The 20,867-nt window shown below is 42.6% G+C and overlaps 1 long non-coding RNA gene across 2 annotated transcripts in view; it reads left to right on the top strand.

The window, feature by feature from the left end:
• The first annotated feature begins 24 nt into the window (after positions 1–24).
• The window catches only part of LOC135418486 (uncharacterized), a 361,572-nt gene continuing 340,729 nt past the window's right edge, over positions 25–20,867 (top strand). For both annotated transcript variants that reach the window (XR_010432475.1, XR_010432476.1), the window contains exon 1: positions 25–125. This is a non-coding gene — a long non-coding RNA (uncharacterized LOC135418486). The remainder of the gene's footprint in view (positions 126–20,867) is intronic.

Raw genomic sequence — 20,867 nt, 5'->3', positions numbered from 1 at the left:
CGTGAGGGGTGCGGGCCACGAGGAGCTCCCCCGTGAGGGGTCGTTGCCGCGGGCAGTGCCCTCCCTGCCTCCTGGAGCCGAGCCCGGCGCTGCCCCGAGGGAGCCCCGCCAGGAAGGCACCGCAGGTAAGGAGCGGCTCCGCGAACAAGGGCCCGGTGCTTGCACTGCCCCAGCGTGAGGGCAGGAGGGGCACCTGTAGGGGGGGGTCAGAAATGCCGATTAAGAAGCATTACAAAGGCTTCACACGTTATTTGAGGTCCGAAGAGCAAGGAAAACACGTTTTCGAAACCATTGCTTTGATGGAGCCATGCTGAAGAAAACGCTACTCGAAGCACCTCATAAGGGCCCCTGTTGGTGGATCTCGGCCTCGAGTTAGTGTGCTGTCTAGACAGGAATGTCTTATCCTCGTTATGGGAAAATTAGTCTCTAACTGTTGATTCTCTGTGCAGGAAAGTAAACAAATTAATTAGCTTTTAAAATTACATCTAAATGGTTCCTTAGCTGGTTCTAGGAGTTCTAGAACAAATTCATTTTTATATATAAAACCTTAAGTTTGCAGTTTATGATTTACCCCGTATATTGAAGTGAAAATGCTACAAATGTGCCCAGCTGGGTCTGGACAGGCTGGCTGGGCCGAGACCAGCAGTATGAGGTTCCACAGGGCCAAGTGCCGAGCCCTGCTCTTGTGTCACAGCAACCCCTGTGGTGCTGCGGGTTTGGGAGAGGGGCTGGGAAGCTGCCCAGCGGAAAAGGACCTGGGAGTGCTGGTTAACACCAGCTGAACATGAGCCAGGAAGGCCAATGGCATCCTGGCTTGTATTAGAAATAATGCAGCCAGCAGGACTAGGACAGTGATTGTCCCCCTGGACCGGTGAGGCCACACCTCGAGTGCTGTGTCCAGTTCTGGGTCCCTCGCTTCAGGAAGGACATTGAGATGCTGGAGTCCAGAGAAGGGCAGTGGAACTGGTGAAGGGTCTAGAGGGTAAGTGCTGTGAGAAGCAGCTGAGCTGGGGTTGTTCAGCCTGGAGAAGAGGCAGCTCAGGGGTGACCTTACGACTCTTTACAACTCCCTGAAAGGCGATAGTAGCCAAGTAGGCATCGGCCTCTTCTCCCAGGGAACTAGTGACAGAACAAGAGGACATAGTCTTAAGCTGCACCAGGTTCGGGTTGGACATTAGGAGGAATTTCTTCACTGAAAGGGTGATTAGATGTTGGAATGGGCTGCCCAGGGAGGTTGTAGAGTGCCCATCCCTGGAGGTGTTTAAGAAAAGACTGGACGTGGCACTTAGTGCCATGGTCTAGTTGACAAGGTGATGTTTGGTCACAGGCTGGACTTGATGATCTCAGAGGTCTTTTCCAACCTAACTGATTCTGTGAAAAGAATGAATTGCATTGACAGTTATAACGTGTAATTAGGTGTTAGCAAGTGTAAGTATCTGCAAGTTAGCTTTGCATGCATTGTTAAAACAACTAACTTGAAGCTTAAAATGGGAATCTGTTTCCAGGAAGAAATAATTTGCTGTTACATGGCATGCTTACTGGAAAATCTTTCACTCCAGCATTTACTAAAACATTTGTAATTTTTTCTGTATGTGGTAAAATTCACATATATTAGTTGCTATTCTGCATCTATGTTCTTTGTTCTCTGCCAGCTACCCCTATGCAGTTCTCGACAATGTTGAAATCTCTTGTTAACATGGAATAGTCTTTGTTAGGCTGTAAACACCTGTAGCACTTTAGGACTCTTAAGGAAATGGGGTTAATTTTACCATTTACATCTATGGAATGAAAGATTCTGCTTGTGGAGGATCAAAGCAGGTGTATTCCTGGTGTTTTTTAACATATCCTCACTTCTTTTAAAACAAAACAAAAACCAAAAGGCAGTAATGAGAACTCATAATATTGAACTGAGTACTGTCCTCCTTTCAGCACAGATGCTTTAGCTTATACTGTAAAACAGTTCAGAGTGCTGTGGTGGGCCCAAGTGCTCTCTGGATGAGTCAGCCTGCTCTTTGCGCCGTGGATCCCAGTGGAGCCTGGGCCTGGCTGGAATGGTGGCTGGCACGGGTGCCCAGTGGCTCAGGTGGCTGCACAGCAGTTGGTCACACTCCGTGTGGGCCCTGTCAGGAGTTAGCAGCAGCATCAGGAAGGGGAGAAGAGCGTAGGGAAGTGACCCCTACCAGCCTTTCCTGCTGTGCCCCCACAAAGGCACTGCTCCCAGCTGCTGTCAGCAGTTCTGCTGAGCACCATCACACGCTGTGCCACTCCAGTGAGGTTTGGCAGCACGGGCAGTCCACTCGCTGCACAGCACTGGCTTTGAAGGCTGAGGGTGACGGTCGTGAGGTAGATTGGAGCCCAAAAAGGATATTAGAAATAAAGAGAGGAAAAACATTATCCTGGAGAAGGTTTCATATTAAAGGTTTTCCTTGTGCCCACCTTTGTGGAAATTACTTACTCTGTCACAGCAGAACAGACTGTTTCATATAATGCTATATATGATTTTTAAGTGAGTGGCATAGTGACCATCTGAGCATCTGTATCATTATACCCACTCAGTTGTTCCTGCCACAGTTCCCCACAATCCACTTTCTTGGAAGCTTCTCAGAAGGACATAGAGAGCCTTATTTTCTAAATAGACCCTTTCAATTTCAGGATAAAAAAAAAAAGTAATTCAGTACTTGTATTGAAAACTTCTATGTAGTGCACAGATTTCTTCATCCACCTTGGGTATCAGAAGCCCTCTGGTTGTCCTTGCACAAGAGGGATGGGATTAATTTACTTTGCAAAGGGAAGTACAGCTCTGAGTGACACACAGGTGGACTCAGCAGTGGTGCATCTGGCACAAGAACAGACAAACATGAGAACTCAGTATGTGTCTCCAGGAGTGTACACCTGTGCCCTGAGCAGCCCTTGTGCGTAAGCACCTCTGCTCAGTGCTGAGTGGTTTCTGGCTCAAAACTGAAGTTGCTTCCTTGCAGCTCTGACACTGCTTGTGCTGCCAGTCTAATGAAACATGCAGCTGCAGGTTTCATTAGTTCTAATGTTTGTTTGCTAAAATAACTGATACGCAATATCCCTTGCAAAGGCATTAAATTAGTCAAACAACTAACCACTGCCAATGAGAAGTGCAAATTGTCCTGTGCAAACATATCTACTTTTCTCTGGTAACTAATGAATTAGGGGGCACTGTGCAGTGTAGACATATTTTTGTAATAGGCTATGTTGATAAACAGTTGTCAGCTGCAGTCTCAGAGATCTGGCAGTGTTGGAAGAGTTGGACTTTCTTCCATCCCACCTACCCTTTCCTGTTCAGCCCTACTAGGTGATTGCAGGTGTTCTGCTGAGTCAGGCCGTGGGGCACACAGCCTCCTCCCTCCCCATGCAGGGTTTGTCCTCTTCGTGGGAGCGAGCTGCTTTTTCCCAGTTGGGTAGGGTTCAAGCCATCTGCTTTCCTTTATTCTGATTCAGAGAATGCATAAAGTAGCTGCATCAAAATGGCACAGTATGCTGTGGGGCAGTTTAACTTCAGTCACGTCATTTGGTTGCTTTGGTGTTCAATACATTGTGCAGCCAGGAACAATTGAGACAGCTTACTGGCAGAGTAAAAAATATGTTCCTCTGGCACTTAAAACAATTCTACTAGTATTGGTAAAATGGACCTGGCAGCACCTTTCCAATCTTTAAATTAGTTAATCTATGGGATGATTTGCCAGATGAATCAGCGTGACTGCCTGAAGCTATGTTTGGGTTATACTGGTGCACTGAGCTTGACTCTGTGGCACACCCAGACGGAGTTGGTGCTTACCTTTACTTTTGTCTGCAGTGGTTTCAGTGTGTGTGTTCCTCTCCTGTCACCACCACACCCTCTAGTTTTCTTTTGAAATGGGACGTGAACCAGAAGTGGCTGTGACATGCCTTCTGACATCCTGAGAAGCTAGATGCTTTCCTGCACTAGTGTGCCACTGAGTGTGACAGTACTGGTCACAAACAATGAATAATGGGGACTTAGGTAGCAAGGGAAATTTTCTGAAAAGCAGGTATGGTGCAGTAGTTTTATCCTTGCCACCTTACAAGCTGTTGGTATCTCCCTGCACACATTGTTCCAGCTGTCAGTGGCTGTCCACTGTGGGGAGGAACGTGTCACTAACGCAGACTGTTCTTTTGAAGCTGTGGCACTTTGCAGTTTTGCTTCCCTTTCTTCCCTCCACCCCCAGCCTGCTCAAGTAGAGGAAACAGTAAGCTTTGTATATCTTACAGCTTCCAAATGCTAACTAATCTGGATTTGAGGAAAAAGCTTTAATAGCAGTATGCATCATCCTGTGATGTGAATCAGTGTTCAGACTATCCCAGTATACCTTCTTGTCTATGTTTGAATACCACTCTTTTGCTAGAAAATATATTTCAGTTGCCCAAATGGTATCCAATTATTATACTTTTTAACACCTCTGCCTGTTATATGTCTTCTTTCAATTATGCCAATTCAGGTGTTATTAATGATAATGGAAATCCTACTTAGGATTAGAATGCTGAAGTAATTGGATGTCTGCTCTTACCTGAGAAACACCCGTGCTGAGAAGAGGCTGGGCTCTCAGTCAAGATTTTGCAGTGATGGGATCTATTTCACCGTAATTTGTTTTCTCCTGTACAGGCTGGAACAGCACAGTGAGGATAGCTTTACTGGCTCTTGTGGTCAGTTCAAGTAAATAAAGTTGGTATATGCTTTTCTTTGAGCTGGCTGCTGTATAACCTGTTCTGCAACTCTAGGAGGACAATTGTATATCTTTTTTTTTTATATCAACAATGATAACAACATCCAGTAACTAATATGCATTGTCATGTCAGCACTCTTGTTATTTAGGAATTTGTATCTCACCTGAGTTGCAGTTTAGCTTGCAGAGCCTCAGCAGGAAGTATAACACTGTACTGTAATTATTTAATCAACACTAAATTGTACTTTCCTGTGTTGTACTGTTGTGTTTTATTCTTTTTAAATAAAATGTCATGTCTGTCAGAAGCAACTCTGCTTTCATTGCACACCTACGAGTGAACCATCGCTCCTCAGTGTAGTTAATAACTGGAGTCTAGCAATGCTCCCTTCCTGTGTCTGTACACCTATGAAATTTAATATCAACTGCTGCTATTTTGTGGGGAGAAGTGGTTTCACAGGTTGGTCATGTTGGTATTAGACTACTGAGTGTTGAGGTTATTTCTGCTTCAGGAACTTTACTGTGGAAATCTGAAAGCCATGGAGCCCCAAGGCCCTGCAGATTGTCACTGTCATCCTGCCAGGGCAGTGTGTGTGTCACCTCCCGTGCTCAGCAGGTGTCAGTCCTGTCCCCTGTCCCTCTGCACGTGCAGTGTCACTACTGTCCCCGTCCCTCTGCCCGTGCCATGAGCGTTTCCAACAGCAAAGCTGCTCCTGGGCTCTCTGTCAGGCAGGGCTTGGCAGCCACACAAGTCCCCTTCCTCTAATGCTGGCCTTTGTTTGTGTTTGGGTTCTGTCAGTCTGCGTGGGCAAGCTTATAAGAAATAATTCTCCTTTCTGAGCAGGGAGGGCTGTTTCAGCCTGCAGGTTATGCTTGTTCAAACACCAGTGAAACAATCCACCTCCAGCTGCACAAAGGACTCAATTTTTGTGGGGCCGTGGCAGTGAAGGAATTACCTCAGCACTACCAATGATGACTTTTCTTACCTACTATTTCTTTTACTATTTTATTCAAAGTTGATTGGGGAGATTTTTTCCCAAGTTAAATTTTCTTGTTGCCAAGGTCAAGCGAGAGAGCAGTCTGGCAATAATTACCCTGGCCTTTTTGTACTGGTAATTATCGATTCTGGGAGCATTTTCTTCTGGAAGCTTTAATTCCTGTTAACACCCTTTAATCACATAATGCAAATGACCCTACCCCTACCTAACTTAGGAGCTATTCTTAAGATAGCAGTAGTTTTCTACAAATTAACGTCAAGTAAGGTTTGTTTTGTTTGGGTTTGTTTTGTTTGTTTGTTTGTTTGTTTTGTTTTGTTTTTTTTTCTCCCCCCAGTTATTATCTTGTGTTATTTTCTCAGGTGGAATGTAAGGGCCAGCAGCATTTGTGCAACCAGATATTGTCAGACAGTAGTTTGAGGAGTGTTCATCTGCAGGAAGTCTGAGACAACTGGGCTTGCACCACCCCCGGTCAGGGCTGGTGTGCTGTGCCTCAGGTGAGCAAAGGCACAGCCAGCCGTGCCCGCAGCTCCTTCTGGGAGCTCTCAGGGCCGTGGGAGCCCTGGGCAGTGGAGCTGCTGGGACATGGGCTCGGGCAGCAGGGGGGAAGGGGTTTCAGCTCGCAGGGTCAGGCTGGCAGGTTGCAAGGAAATTTGCCCTGATGGTTCCTGGAAAACAGGAGGCTTTGAGTTGAGTTCAGCCAGGCTCCTCTGGGTTGTGATACTTGTCAGGCTGAAGGCTTTCAGCATCAAACCTGTAACTATTACATACAAAAATACAAATCAAAGGTGACCTCCTTACGTTTTCTCTTTTTTAAAAGCAGTTGCCTTTCCTACATTTTTGAGTTGTGTGGCATCATATGAAAATTAGATTTTCAGTATCTTTTATTAGCATAAAATACGAGTGTTATTCAGGAGTCTGAAATGTCACTAACACGTAACTTGCATGAACTAAGTATGTCACAGATAATTTGCAAACCTAGTACATGTAATCTTAGTGATATGGGATACTTACAGTTGTTTGGAGGAGAAAAGGTAGATTATCAGAGGTATAGAAAAGCTTAAGTATTTTCTAATTACTGCTCTAGTTAAGGAAGAAAAACCAAACTCTTCCTGGGCTTTCCCCCCCAGAGGAGTTCTCTAGTTTAAACCAGTAATTGCAATTAAGAACATCAACGAAAAGAATTATTTAATGCTGCTCCACTTTGCTATTAAAAGCTTAAACTTTTTCTCCATTAAAACTGAAAGAGAGGGGGGAAAAATCCAAAAAGGATTTAATTAACTAGTAAACTTGAGTGTTTATCAGCTGTAAAAATGATTTGATTTCTGTGGCAATAGGATATAAATCAACAAGGAGATTTTAAAGATCAAAGTTAGAATAACTGCAAAACCACTGATTGGCTATTTATTTATTTATATTTTTAATTGAATTTTTAAAGCTTAATATTTCAGGGTATTTTCTCCCCACTTACTATGGGTTATTGGGATTGGGGGTTTGACCCTGCATGTACTCTGTAAGCTGTGAATTAAAAGGGGAAATAATCTGTGTGACCTCAGTAAAACCTCAGCGCTAGAAAGTTGGTCTGGGCTGTATCAGCTGTGCCGAGAGACTGTAACCAGCACATTCCTGCCTCCTGTTCAGTCAGGGCTCCAGTGCAGTGGTTCCAGCTCGGCTGTGAGCCAGCCCAGCAGCGGGGCATCAACGGGCTGAGCTGTGAGGGCTGTCAGGCTGTGCCTGAGGCTGCGGAGCTCCAGCCCGGAGCAGTGTCCAGAGCCTGCCTTCTCCTTCCAGCTGTGGAGCTCCAGCCCAGAGCAGTGTTTGGAGCCTGCCTTCTCCTTCCAGCTGTGGAGCTCCAGCCCAGAGCAGTGTTTGGAGCCTGCCTTCTCCTTCCAGCTGTGGAGCTCCAGCCCAGAGCAGTGTTTGGAGCCTTCCTCTCCTTCCTCCTGCTCTCCAGGCTGGGACAGCTGCTCTCCTGCTCTCTACAGCTGGTCTGCAGGATGGCAGAAAAGGAAGATGGGCAGGCTGCTGAGCCGTATGGGGTGGTCCTTTTAGGGGATCAAGAGACAATTTATAGTGTTGCATAGAAAACTGCAGTGGCCAGCAGGAGCAGGGCAGTGATTGTCCCCCTGTACTCGGCCTTGGTGAGGCCACACCCCAGGTACTGTGTCCAGCTCTGGCCCCTCAATTCAGGAAGGACACTGAGGTGCTGGAGCAAGTCCAGAGAAGGGCAGCAGAGCTGGGGAAGGGTCTGGAGCACAAGTCTTACGAGGTGCAGCTGAGGGAGCTGGAGAAAAGGAGGCTCTGGAGGGAACTTATTGCTCTCTCCTATTACTTGAAAGGACAGGCAATGAAGAGAGCAGTAGGTCAGTCTCTTCTCCCAGGTGACAAGAGGAGACAGCCTCAAGTTGCACCAGGGGACATTTAGATTGGATATTAGGAAAAACTTCCTCGGTGAAAGGGTGGTCAGGCATTATAACAGGCTGCCCAGGGAAGCAGTGGAATCAGCATCCCTGGAAGTATTCAAAAAATGTAGATGTGGCACTTAAAAACATGGTTTAGTGGTGGACTTGGCAGTGCTGGCTTAGGGGTTGGACTTGATCACAGAGGTCTTTTCCAGCCTTGACGATTCTATGATTTTACAATCACTCTGATGCATTTGATATCAGTTTCCATTATTACTGCTTATCTGATATCCTGTCCGTTGAATTGCACCGTTGTTTTGATTTTGTTGGATGTTGCAAAGATACACATTAGAGCAGTTGGTTAAAACACCTACTACAACTTCTGCTCCAGAAGGTGTGTTGCTGTTTATGAATTATTCAGTTTATGTTCTTACCATTCTTGACTTTGGCAGAATCATTTGACTGAAGTATGGCTCCATTAATCTCTCACTATTTATATGTAATAATTAGTTTAAAATTTCACTCATCAGGATATCTGCATTAAGTATAACTTCTAGTTACTCCTGAGGCAGCAGCTGTAGTGGGAATATCCATCAAATGGGATGGTCACAACAGTTCTCCTGCTATTACTCTGTTGGACATATGGATGCAGCAATTTAGCTACACAAGTTCCCTCATGGACTTTTAGGGAAGTTTTAAAGAGGTTCAGGAACTCTCATCTGATTTAGCTCTCTCTTCTGGGTGCGATTTCTTTGATTTACAGATTAGATGGGTGCATCTGGATCAAGTGGGATAAGCAGCTTTTTGAAGTATGTTAAAAGATAAGATTTTTCTAAAATATCACTAAGTCCTTCAGTAACTACTTTTTTTTATACTTATGCAAAATCTGTGTTTCTTTATTTGTTGTTCACAGAAAAAAGAGGACAAAGCTTTCAAACTGTGGTGGCTAAAATTATATGCCACCACAGTTAATACATCTCAGTACAAGAAAGAGGATTTAAAGATTCTGAGAATTTCATTTTGGGCCATTGAAATCTGAGAGAACCAATAAATGTTCTCCTGTGTTAATGAGGAACGATTTTCACCTATTTTTATTCATGTAGGTTTGAAAGCTTTATTTTGGATGCTTATTTTAAGAAGACTGTCCTTTGTTGATTAGGCTTTTTCACAAAAATAAATGGAGCAGAGTATTTGCCCTCCTTTAGTACCTTAAGCCCATGTGTACCCTAAGGATTAATCTCTTTAATTTAGATTATTTGTCCCGAATGAGAAATAGCCTGAAGGTTACTGGGCCCTGTGTAACTACCACATAGAACTGGTTATAAACATTATTACTGCAGTTCTGTGCAGCCCAGGTGGAAAGGACAGGCATTGCTATTAAACATTTTTATAGCACAACATATGTACAAGCAAACAGGCTAACAGAGAGGAGACAAAATAGGACGAGCTGAGGAAAACAAGGGTGTGGAGTTAACAGTGGTGAGAAGGCGTTGGCCAAGGGAGGATTAACCCAGGGGATGGGCAGGGTGGGAAGGGCCTCTGAGGGGCAGCTGCAGGAGAGCCAAGTGGGAAGGGCTGTGCTGTGATGCTGTGCTCAGACTCTGCTCTGTGAACAGTGATGGGGTTCTCTCACAAGCATGAAGTGAACAAATCAGTTTGCTTTAATTGTCATATCCTGTTTATTCTGCCACTACACACAAACAGCTGTATTTACACTGAAATCTTCAGTGAATGCTTTACTGTTTGCCTTTGCTTTTCCTGCCTTAACTTCAAGAGTAGTAAAGTACAGCTGCCATTGCCACATGGAAGGACCCAAGCAATTTATCATAATATTGTTTCCAAAATTATTCTTCCCTTTCAACATACGTATTTTTGATTAATATTTTTGTGCATGTAGATAAGGTATTAATCACTTTGATAAAGTAGCCTGTGACATATAAGACTATAAGTCTGGTGAAGGAGCTAGGACAAAAGCAGCTAACTTTTTGCTTCATTAGCAATTTATTAGATATAATAATGATGAAAAAAGAATCAGCATTTTAATGGTATTAAAATGAGAAGCTAAAAGTTATTTGTAAGATCAGTTTTGGAATTAGAGTTGAATAAATATTTTTTTAAGGGCTGGAATTGTTGCACAGAGAAGTTTGTGTCAGTACTGCACATTCACCAAAAGAGAGCAACCTTGGCACACTGAAGGTGCTTCAGGCAAGGGGCCATTTTACCCTGTGAGCAGGAACATGTGTCCTCTGCTTTAGTCTGGATCTTACCTGCCTCTGAACGGGATGGATGTGGTGCAGTTATTATTTAGGTTTATAGTTATTGATGATGTATGTTTTATGGACCATATTTTTGTCTTTCAGATGTTTATGTACAGTATGTTTCCTCATTCATTATTATTGCATTTAGGATGCATGTTTATACATTTGCTAAAACACTGCTACTTTTTTTTTTCTGCTAGAAAATTTTTCAGCAGCAGAATTTGTATTAATGAATTTTCTTTGGCTAAAGTCGTTAAGATGTACTTAACATTTTTAGTTTTGTTAAATGCTTTGGTATGAGATCAGTGATGTTTTTGATTCACTTGAAAAAACCCCCACTTGTAGGCTTAGAAATGAGCATTTTTTTTTTGTGTTAATGATTTTCACCATCCTGAGTGTGTAGACCATTTTATTTTATATTCGGTTTCAATTGGCTGAATAATCTTTTCAGCCCCAAAGCCAATAAATGCACTCATATATGTCAAAGTACTTATTTAGGTGGGTGTGTGAAAGTTCTTTGAAGTCTCTTTCCTAAAGTATCGTGTCCATCTTAAGTTCGTAGCTGGGAATTTCTTTAAAGCAAAACTCAAGCAATCCTCAAAATAAAAGCCCGAGGGATTTGTAATGCCCAGGGTTGTTTTCAGGCAGTAAGTACTTCTGTGCAGTGTCAGACGTACCCGCCGCCTTGCCCGTGCCTTGCGCTTGGGCTTGGTTATTGGCACATTGGTTGTTCACACTCTCTGTATTACTGTGTCTCGTGGTCCTTCACTGACATGAAGGGGTTTGGGGCATGGCCTTGTGACCTGGTTCAGAGCAGTGCTGGAGCCTGGGATCTTTGCAGGCTGAAACAAGGGTAGATCTTCCTGCAGCTGGGAAGGGAAAGGGGGAGCTGAGCAACAAAGTCTGTCCCGTGCCAGGCTGAGAAGGGCAGTTTTCTCCTCCCTCTTTCCTGTGTGCAGGAGAGAATGAATGGTTTGACTACTTTTTCCTTCTTAGTCCAGAGGTTGAAGTAAAACAGATGCAAGTTTGTTTCAGCTATATTCCTGCTAAGCCAATAGGAACTAAGGTCTGTAAACTTTCCAGTCACTTCCAGTGTCCCAGTAATAGACATTTCTTCCATATAGTAACACTGCACACAGTAGAGCCCTGTTTGGGAGGACATACTGTGAGATGAGGGCCTTGGACAGTGATGGGGCTGGAGGTGTGATGTTGGCTTGTGCCAGCAGCCACCTGGCACTCGACAGCCTCAGGCAGGTCCCAGACCCCGCAGAGACTCTTGGAAGGATCCTGTAGTCCAAATGCCTTCACTACCATTCACTTCGGGGGGTCCAGCAAAATGGCAGCTGAATGACATCTTCAGGCCTGTGGCAGGATGGAGGGGGTGAAAGTGCAGGAAAACAGGGAAAAAGAAAATGCTGAAAACTGGCTGGAGGAAAACCATCATCCCATCATGTTTATTAGGAATGTGGGTGATGCATAGTAACAGAAATGAAACGTGAGCTGTATGTAAAATAGGAGTGAGTTGGAATCTAAATGTGGCCAGAGGCAAAGCAAATGAGGGTACATTTTTAATAGAAACCTTGCCTGAAAGTCTTGCTGGAGCCAGGAACTGCTGGGTGTGGGTGTCACTGGAAAGAAAACGGTACCCTTCTATAGCCTGCATTCTTGAATGTATGTGCCCCTATTTACTTCTGTTTAAAAATAAATAAATAGTTAATCTCAGAGTTGAGTATTCTGTGGAAGTTCCCTGTGAAGAACAAAAGGGTAGCCCTGAGAGATGCTGGGTGTGGGAGTGAGAGTGTGCTGGGCTCTGGAGAGCTGAGCAAAGATACAGCAAGATTTGGCTGTGCCGGAGGCTTTGAGCCTGTGTTTGTTTGTTGTGCTGTGTCTGTTGGAATAAGTAGCTCTTCATCTGAGACCTCTGTGCACAGAGAGTGACCCTGTGTGTGCCAGGCAGACTCTGCCCCTGAAGAGCCACTCTCACATCTCTTTGCCAGCTGTGTATAAACATTGGATTGAACCTGTTTTTCACTCCCACTAGAAGAGATGTCTGCATAAGCTGCCCAAAGTCTAAATCTAAGGACTGCATGTAAATAAGACAAAATGGGTATATGTTTACAGATCTACATGTATGTACACACATGAATTTTGCTCAAAATATTTAGATCCAGATTTCTGGTAGAATAGATTGTTTAATAAAAGTATGTTTTTCTGACTACTAGCCAAGACATCATCCCTTTTCCAAATATTTTCAGACTGAATAATCATTTGAAAGAAGCATAGCCTAATAGTTCTGGGGTTGCTAAAGCTTTCAAGCCTTAAGACTCTGGATGTTTCACATCTCAGATTGAAACAGAGCACTTTGGAAACTCCTGTTTCAAGAGTATGGGCTCTTGCAACAAAGTTTGGCTAGTTTTATACAGCGGGGGTACATTGATTCTGCCCAAATGAGAAGTGTTTAGCATAGTTTAAAAAGCTGAATTCAGGAAGGCTGCTGTACAAGATAATGGATCACTTTGTTCTATGGGCTGAACTCGCATTCCTAATTCTGACTTCCAACATGCAGCAAGAGTATTCTCTCTTCCTAGATTAGTGAGATTAATCATGGGTTGTAAAGTCAGGCAAGGGAACCCAGCTGAGGGAGGAGTGCTGGCACAGGAGACATCTAAACGAGACCCTCGTGCATTTCTGAATCTCCACTGTAGCACAGTTTCCTAGAAACCCTCTTCTTCTGGAAAATGTTGAATTGATGACCTGACTGTTCTTTTGACTCACTGTAGTAGTTGTCTGTGTATGTACATAATCAATCATTAATGGTATTTTACCTACTAAACTGTGTAAAATTATCAATGTGAATTAAACTGACTTCAGAATGAATGCCAGTGGTGCACACAAGGAGAAAATATGACTTAATGTTTACAGACTGAGTTTGTACAATTCCTGTGAACAAAAGGTGTTTATCCTTTACTAACAAGTTATCTATTAATCTTTATAATCTGCAGTGCTGTGATTGAACCATTCTTATTTAGACTGAAATGTATATTTTCATGGCTCCTGCTCCCCCAGTCTTTGGTCAGTGCAAGCCTTCTGCTCAGGATGCTCTGGTTTACAGAAATGACAAGAGTGAAACAGTCTTAGACCACAAGTTCGGGGAGATTTTGGTGAAATGAGTTTGTGTGGCTGAGAACATATGCTGCCTTTAGGTTCCCACTCATGGAAAGTGTAGGGAAACATTAAAAACTGAGGGCCACTGTGTGAGTGGGGTGATGATCTTGGAATGGTGAGCGTGTGTCTGCACTGAGAGCGCTGTGTGCTCAGGAAGTGCCCTGGTATAATTTTTTCCTTTGTGTAATCAGGAAGTGCAGCTGCACAGGAGTTTCTTGCTTCAGCCTGCACCCTTTGAGAATAATGGGTTATTGCTTGAGACTGGAACCCTGTAGCTCCAAATTGTGATAATGTCAGTATAAAAAAACCAGTTAGGATTGATCCTTGAGCAGGGATTACTTCTCATGGTCATACTGTGCTCCTTGTGAAGGTCAGGTTTGGGAGAAACTGTTTGTTTGTTTATTTATAATATATGTATTTAAAAAACTCCCCATCTGTTCCCCCATGTTTGGCCATATTTAATAGCGATCATAATCTATAGCTGATGATTTTCAGTTTGCCTCTTTCTAGCTTCTGTCTGTTGACAACTATTTTCTGTTCATCTGTCTATGCAAAGCAGAGCCTAAAATGCTTTGTGCAGTTGGTAATGGAATTCCTGGCAAAGGTAGATTTCAGGTACTGTGAGAGAGAAAAATTATGGGAATGGGAGAAACATCCAATTCATCTCTTGCTGTGTTTGCTTCTTGTGACTTGTTTGTGTAGCACAGTAGTGTAGCTCTCACCCCCTAAACAGCCCTGCATCATCTGCTCCCCTGCTGTAAGGGTGAGATGTCTAAAAGAGCACAGCAGGGGCATGAGAATTGCAGAACTTGAAGATCAGAACTGACCAATACAGAACTTACAATAATTGTTTAAATTTGTAGTATCCAACTGGTGGTGGATGATGGCTTCAGACTTCTGCTTCTCATCATAATTTTAATGAAGCAGCAGCTCTCCAGCCATGTGTGATGTGAATTTGGAGATGGGTCGTTGCTCTGCAGTGCCCTCAGCAGCAGGACGTGGACACTGCTGCCACACCACTGGCAAGGTGTAATTGTGTTACCCAAACAAAGCATGTGAGCACCAGGATGATATTTGGTATTTTTCATAAAATTAGTTTGGCTTTAGTTTCAGACAGAAAAGCTTCCTAAATTCAGCAGTCATTTAAATGCTGTTAAACATGTAACTGGAATGTAACCTGAATTATCATTTCATATTTCATTGCTATTCTTTGCATGCTGTCAGTGATTCCTGGCTCTGTAAATTATAGCTAAGTTAGGCCAACCTACAAATCCTGATATCTTTGCATAATCTCTGCTGTGAACAGTAAAAGCATGTGTATTCTGTTAATCCATATTCAGATAGAATCCTGCAGTCACAGTGCTAAATATATTAGGCCAGGAAAAATAAGTTATCTTTTTTTCCCATGAAAACACACTTTGAAGCAAATGAAATACTGTTTATTTTGTGTGGTTTTGTTTTTAAAACTATTTTTAAATATTCCATAGCAGACATTCTACCCACAGAAAACAGCAGGACAGTTTTCTTACATAATAATCTGACAGATGTGTCATGGTATCTAATCCCTTAAACCTCCAAAGCCCTCTGATAGTGGATGTTTTAAAAGGCCAGATTGAAAAGCATGCTGCTCTTTTATTGAGTCTTTGCCTTCAGTGTCCATTCCACACTTGATTGCTTCATTTTGCTAAAGCTGAGTACGTGATAACTTGAAGTCAAGGGAAAAAAATTATATCTTAGAAGGCAGAATTAAACATACCATAAAAATAATTAACGCCAAATGAAAATACCATTTAAAATCTGCCTTTACATCTGGATCTTTTTTCTTTTTGTGCTTTCTCTGCGATGCTGTCAAGAAGTAAATCAATAATAATTACACACACAAAATGACCAGCAGACTTGCCAGTGAACCATCAAGATTTTCCCATTCCTTAACTATGCAAGCGTGTAATCATGTTACTGTAACTCTGGTACTCCTTGGTCTCAGCCTTTCTGTGCCTTCAGGTGTCGTGGCTGAGCACATGGCAGGCCACTCCAACTGGGGACTGCCTTCTGCTTGCCTGGGTAAGCACCTGGCATTCCTTTTAAAATAACAAAGTCATTAGAAAAGTCTTTGCCTCTTAGCTCATTTTAGCCTTTTCTTTTTCAGAGCAGTTATAGCTTTAAATAATCTAAATGTCAGAGGGAACATGAATTCAGAGGATCAGGGTTTCAGTTAATCATGTTAAATAGGTTCCCCTGATAGTTAGGTACAGCAGCATTACAACCTTATTTCAGCGAGCAGGAATTTTAGATAACTGAGGTTTGGGTAATCAGCATCAGAATACACGTGATTACTGCAGCATTTGCCATAAAGCTGCATTCTACATCATTTAAAAAAATCATATCGTGTACTGTTATGGGGGGGTTGTATCTAAACTTGTACCTAAACTGAAAGAAAGCAAACATTTGGAAAGAAAAGCTGACTTATTTGAAATTTAGACATTTGCAAAAGTGCAATGTAGTGTTAAATGTGTAAATGAAAAATGGTGCTTTAAAATACATAAGAACACCTAGAATTTCTTTCAAAAATCTTGTTCATATTTGTTCTGATAAAATCACAGCTTTCTGGGTTTTATAATCCTCATTGCTTTTACTAAGGCAATTATTTAGGGCTTTACCTTTGAAATGTGAAGTGACCTGAGTTCTCTCACCTGAGGAGGTTATCAGAGGTTTGGGAATGACACTGGGACTGTGAAACGAATCATCTCTTGTTTGGTGACACCAACTGTTCTGCCTTTCTCCTGGAGTCAGCAGCTAACCTTGACTTTACACATGGCCAGTTTCAACAGGTTTTGCAGCTTTAAAAAAAAGCTTTTTCAACAGATTAATCCTATAATGCAGTGATTTCTTTCTACAGTGAGGATTTCTGAGTGATTTTTAGTTCTGTTCAGGCTAAGGTTCTTTATATACCAGCTGTACACACATAGAATGTAAGATAAAAACAAAAGAGGACAGACAAGAAATGAAGATTATACACAAAGACTTCTAGGTTAAAGTGGTTCTGCCAGTCTAGCAAATGTGAAATACAAGGTTAAAAAAGAGGTCTTTGTTATTTAAGTGGCACACCTTAAAAAAGCAAGAGCTTTTTTTTTTTTAATGTGGCTTACAGTGCTGTCTGAGGATGGCCCCCAGTCCCTGTACATCCTTTCTTACAGGGTCAGCCTCCTCTGCACTTCCTCTGCTTTCCTTGCAGAGAATTGTTGATTGTCAAATGATCACCTCTCTGTCTATTATTTATTTTTAATTACTGTGTGTATATTGAGGAAGGCTTGATGCCTCAAATGAACACTGACACTTTAGTTTGGGCCTAGCACTGCAGTGTGCTACAGCATGTGCACTTCTCCTGTACTGATGAGATTGGATGGTGCATTTTAGACCCTTTTCCCTGTGTTGACAGGCACTGTTTGGGAAATTAGTGATACAGTATAAATGTTACAGCCTAGGGAAACCTGACAGCACCTTGCTTGATGTGACTGTTCAGGTCTATGAAGAAGGGGGGAATGTGAAAACAGAGAAAAAAGTTTTCTTCCTTTCAGGCTGGCTGAAGCAACCAACCCCTGTTGGTTGGTTTGTTAATTTTACTGCCTGTTGAATAGCAAGAGTTTCCAGAAGCAAGGACGTATCTTTTCATGGAACCATTTCATTCCAGAATTGGTTGTTTACTCTGTACATCTGTCCTTTTGGTACTGTCTAAAACAAAATAGCTGTTACTGGAGAGTGCAGTGCCTGCCTGGAGAACTGTTCCAAAACTGCTGGGCTGTTCTTTGGCAGCTGTTTTGGCCAGTTGAACTGAGCTGATGTGCCTTCAAGTCTAACACTTGTTCTGTTGCTGAGAGCACTCTACCAGTTGATGGAACCAATAAAGGGAACACTGTAGACTTCAGCCCTGCAGTGGGTAACAAGGGGAGGGGTCTGCTCAGCTCTGTTGCCTCTCTAAAATTACAGAGCCCTTAGGCATTTGATTTGCCTTTTAAGTGCCATTGATTGTTTTAAAATCATCCAGCCCTTGCTACCTCCACTTGTTGTTGATGCCTCATAGACAACTGTTTGTTTGAAACCAGAGCTCTGCAAGAAGATCAGCAAAGCTGAATTGCAGAGGCACTTTTTGAGCTGACAGCAGCTGAAACCAAGAGCAGAGAAGCTATGGTGTGTGAGATGTTGTGATTGCAATGCTTGCTCAGAGTGAGAAAAATTCTGGTTTTAAGTTTTGTTTTTTACTTTGCAGTACAAATTTAAATTTGGGTCTCTGGTATCTTAGGATGATATCCTAGATATTGAACTGCAGTTAAACTGTCTTTTCTCATTATGAATAAAACTTATATCAAGCAGAGGAGATTCTGTTGCTTTGGATAGTGAAGGAGCTTTCAAGAACAAAACATTAACCAAAGAATAGATAAAAACTGAAGGACTTGAGGATGTCTTCAGATGATGTATCATCCTTTTCCCTTGAAAATGGGGCAAGAAACTCACTGGTCCTCCCTAAGCATTTAGGGAAATTCCAGACAAGAGGTATGTAGGCTGCTCCTCTTCCTCAAGTCTGTATTGCACTGGATATGTAACTATTTTAAAAAACTTCACAGGTTTACTGCATTTATTTATTAGCAGAAAGGTTACAATCACTGAGAAACTGTTGAACTGTGTCATGGGCCATCTGTCCCCAGTTAGATTCACTGTTATCTTTCTACATCCAGAATTTGGATGCCTGTGGAGTCAACTGGCTGGCTATGAAATGTTACAGGAGAGAATACACAAAATTTCTTCCATTGAAACTCTTTGCTTTTTTACAAATGGACTAATTGTTCCTACAGCCAAAAAGGTGCACTTGAGACCAGACATTAAAGCAGCTATCTAGAAGAGAAAGAGATACAGTCCTGCTCTAATTAATGTTTATTTAAAAGAGGTATTTTAATCTAACTTGATTTAAAAAAAAGGAGTAGTGTTTTTGGGTTGGAGCTCTGGATTTCTCCAGGTACCTAGAGTTAGGTGGCTCCTTAGCAGGAAGGGTGTGCAGCAGGAAAGGCCTGGCTGCAGGGGACAGGCGGGGTGACAGCCAGGCATACTCTGCTGAAGGGGCAGTTCAGTTGCTGGGGGATGCTCTTTGTGTGCCATCACCAGCAGCAAAGATGCATTAGGCCAAATTCTGATATTGCTTTTATGAAGGGCCCATGAGCTTGTCCAAGTGTAATGGGCTGGAAATTAGTGAAATTAGACAATAATTCTGCTGGCAGTTCAGAAGGAGGAGTAAAATTCACAATCCTTCTTTAGAAGGACTAAAGAGTAGTAAAATCATCTGTCTGAATAGACACTTTTGCAAATGAAGCTATTGGTTAAAACTAGGATTATCTCAAGACCCCTTCTAGTGAACTATCAATCAGGCAAACTAGAGATCCTAGGTTCGGTTTTGCTCTGTGCCTCCTCCTTGTTGCCCAGTTGTTGTGTACTTGGCCTGCAGTTCACTGGGAAGGCACAGTGTAACAACTGTCAGAGGAATCTACTTCTGTTTGAAAAGCCCAAATAAGCTGAAAACCCCATGGTATCTTGTGTTGGGACTTGTATTATGATACTTGGGGGCTGTTTGAAGACGTGTTGTGGTTTGAAATAAGACAAGTATCAGAAGATAAGTAGTAGGGAAACTTCCATACCATGGATGAGTTACAGAGGTTTCTGAATTCGTGGAGAGGTTTGTTGTTACTGTTGTTCTGCTGGGTGATTGAGGCATGTTCACAGACCAGAAGCAGTGGGTACCACCATTGTAACAGTTCTTGCAGAATCCAAGAGAAATTGGGGTAGACTGGAGGTCCCCTGGTGCAACCCTCCTGCTCAGAGCAGGGTCAGCTGGAACAGGTCGCTCAAAGCTGTGTCCAGCTGGGTTTGGACATCTCCAAGGATGGAGACACTGCAGTCTCTGTCTGGGCAATGTGTTCCAATGTTCAGTTGCCCTTACAGGATAAAAATAGGCTGTTCTTATGCTTAAGTGAAATTTCTTGTATTTGTTATGGACTTGTCCATAACATTCTGGGTAAATAAACCCCATGGTTACTACACTGAGAGTGTTTAACCTTTCCTCCTTCCTCTACTCTCCCAGCATTGGTCCATAGCAATGACTGCAAGTACTACAACCCAGGAAGATTTAAAGATAGTATTTTGTTGTGAAAAATGTCTCACTAAGAAGAACTGGACTTGATTCTAATACTGAAAACCAATATTGACAAGTGTGTGCTATTCAAGACAGTACTGCAGCAGCTCTTTTCTGGCAGTCTCCTGTGTAGTGAAGGTCAGAAGAACACAGCCTCCTAATCAGGCAGAGCTGAAGTCTGAGACTTATTATTTTAGTTGTGTAAGGATAAAATGGCTGAAGTACCCATTTTGGGATGTTGCACATGGTAGATATAAATCACTTTGGCATAGTAATGTCATTGCAATGAATGGCACAGCTATACCTCGTAACATTTCTTGTGCTGTCATTAGCAGGCAGTTATTTTCAAATTCCAGATTACAGTACAGTTGTTTTCAGTGTTTGGATGCTCAAATGCCAGTAGTTTCTGAGGGTGGCTGTGGACGTCTCCACGTGTTTTCCACTGTGGTTCAGCTGGCATACTGTTGCAGCTGCTGCTTACAGTTTATTCCAGGAGTTGTCTTTTTTTTTTTATCCCTTTCCCTTCTCAAGCTGTGTTCTGACAGCACTCCTTCTCTCACAGTTCACATGGAGAAAACTTCTTGCAAGATCAGGATCTGGATCGGGACCAGTGGTCTGTGCTTATTAACAAAAATGCTTAGGGAGTGCAGATAGGTTAATTGAAGTTAGTTGTGTGTGACCAGGTTGGTTTGTCTTTAATCTCTTATGTTTAAATTTCATATGCATGAAGACAATTAATCCTCTTAACTGCTGTAGACTTTGAATGCTTAGTAAATAAGTGGCCTCTTTAATTGATGCTATGGTGTTTGCCTGTTTAAACCAAAATAAAAGTAAAGAGCTACACTGGGCCTTGAGGGAATCTTCCTCAGTGCAGTGAGAGGTTCTATTATGGAAAAGGCTTAAGAGTCTTCCCAGCTCATTATTTTTATAGTACTGTCTGCTTGGCTCTTTTAAGACAATGCTCTTTTTTTCTTTAGCATCAACAGTTTTGAGATCAGAGAGCACTTCCTGAGTCAAGGCAAACTGAGTAAGATATTTCAGCACCTGGCAATCAAAGATGCACTTCTCATGCATGCAGGTTAACACTGCTTTCCTTTTTTTCCTGAAACCCAAAAAGGTTCCTCTCAAGTGAAGGGCTTGTTATCTTCACAGTGTGTACTGTAAAG

The sequence above is a fragment of the Pseudopipra pipra genome, chromosome 9, assembly GCF_036250125.1.
Source record: "Pseudopipra pipra isolate bDixPip1 chromosome 9, bDixPip1.hap1, whole genome shotgun sequence".
Taxonomy (NCBI): domain Eukaryota; kingdom Metazoa; phylum Chordata; class Aves; order Passeriformes; family Pipridae; genus Pseudopipra; species Pseudopipra pipra.
The sequence above is the reverse complement of the archived record's forward strand: the minus strand, read 5'-3'. Positions and strand labels throughout refer to the sequence as shown.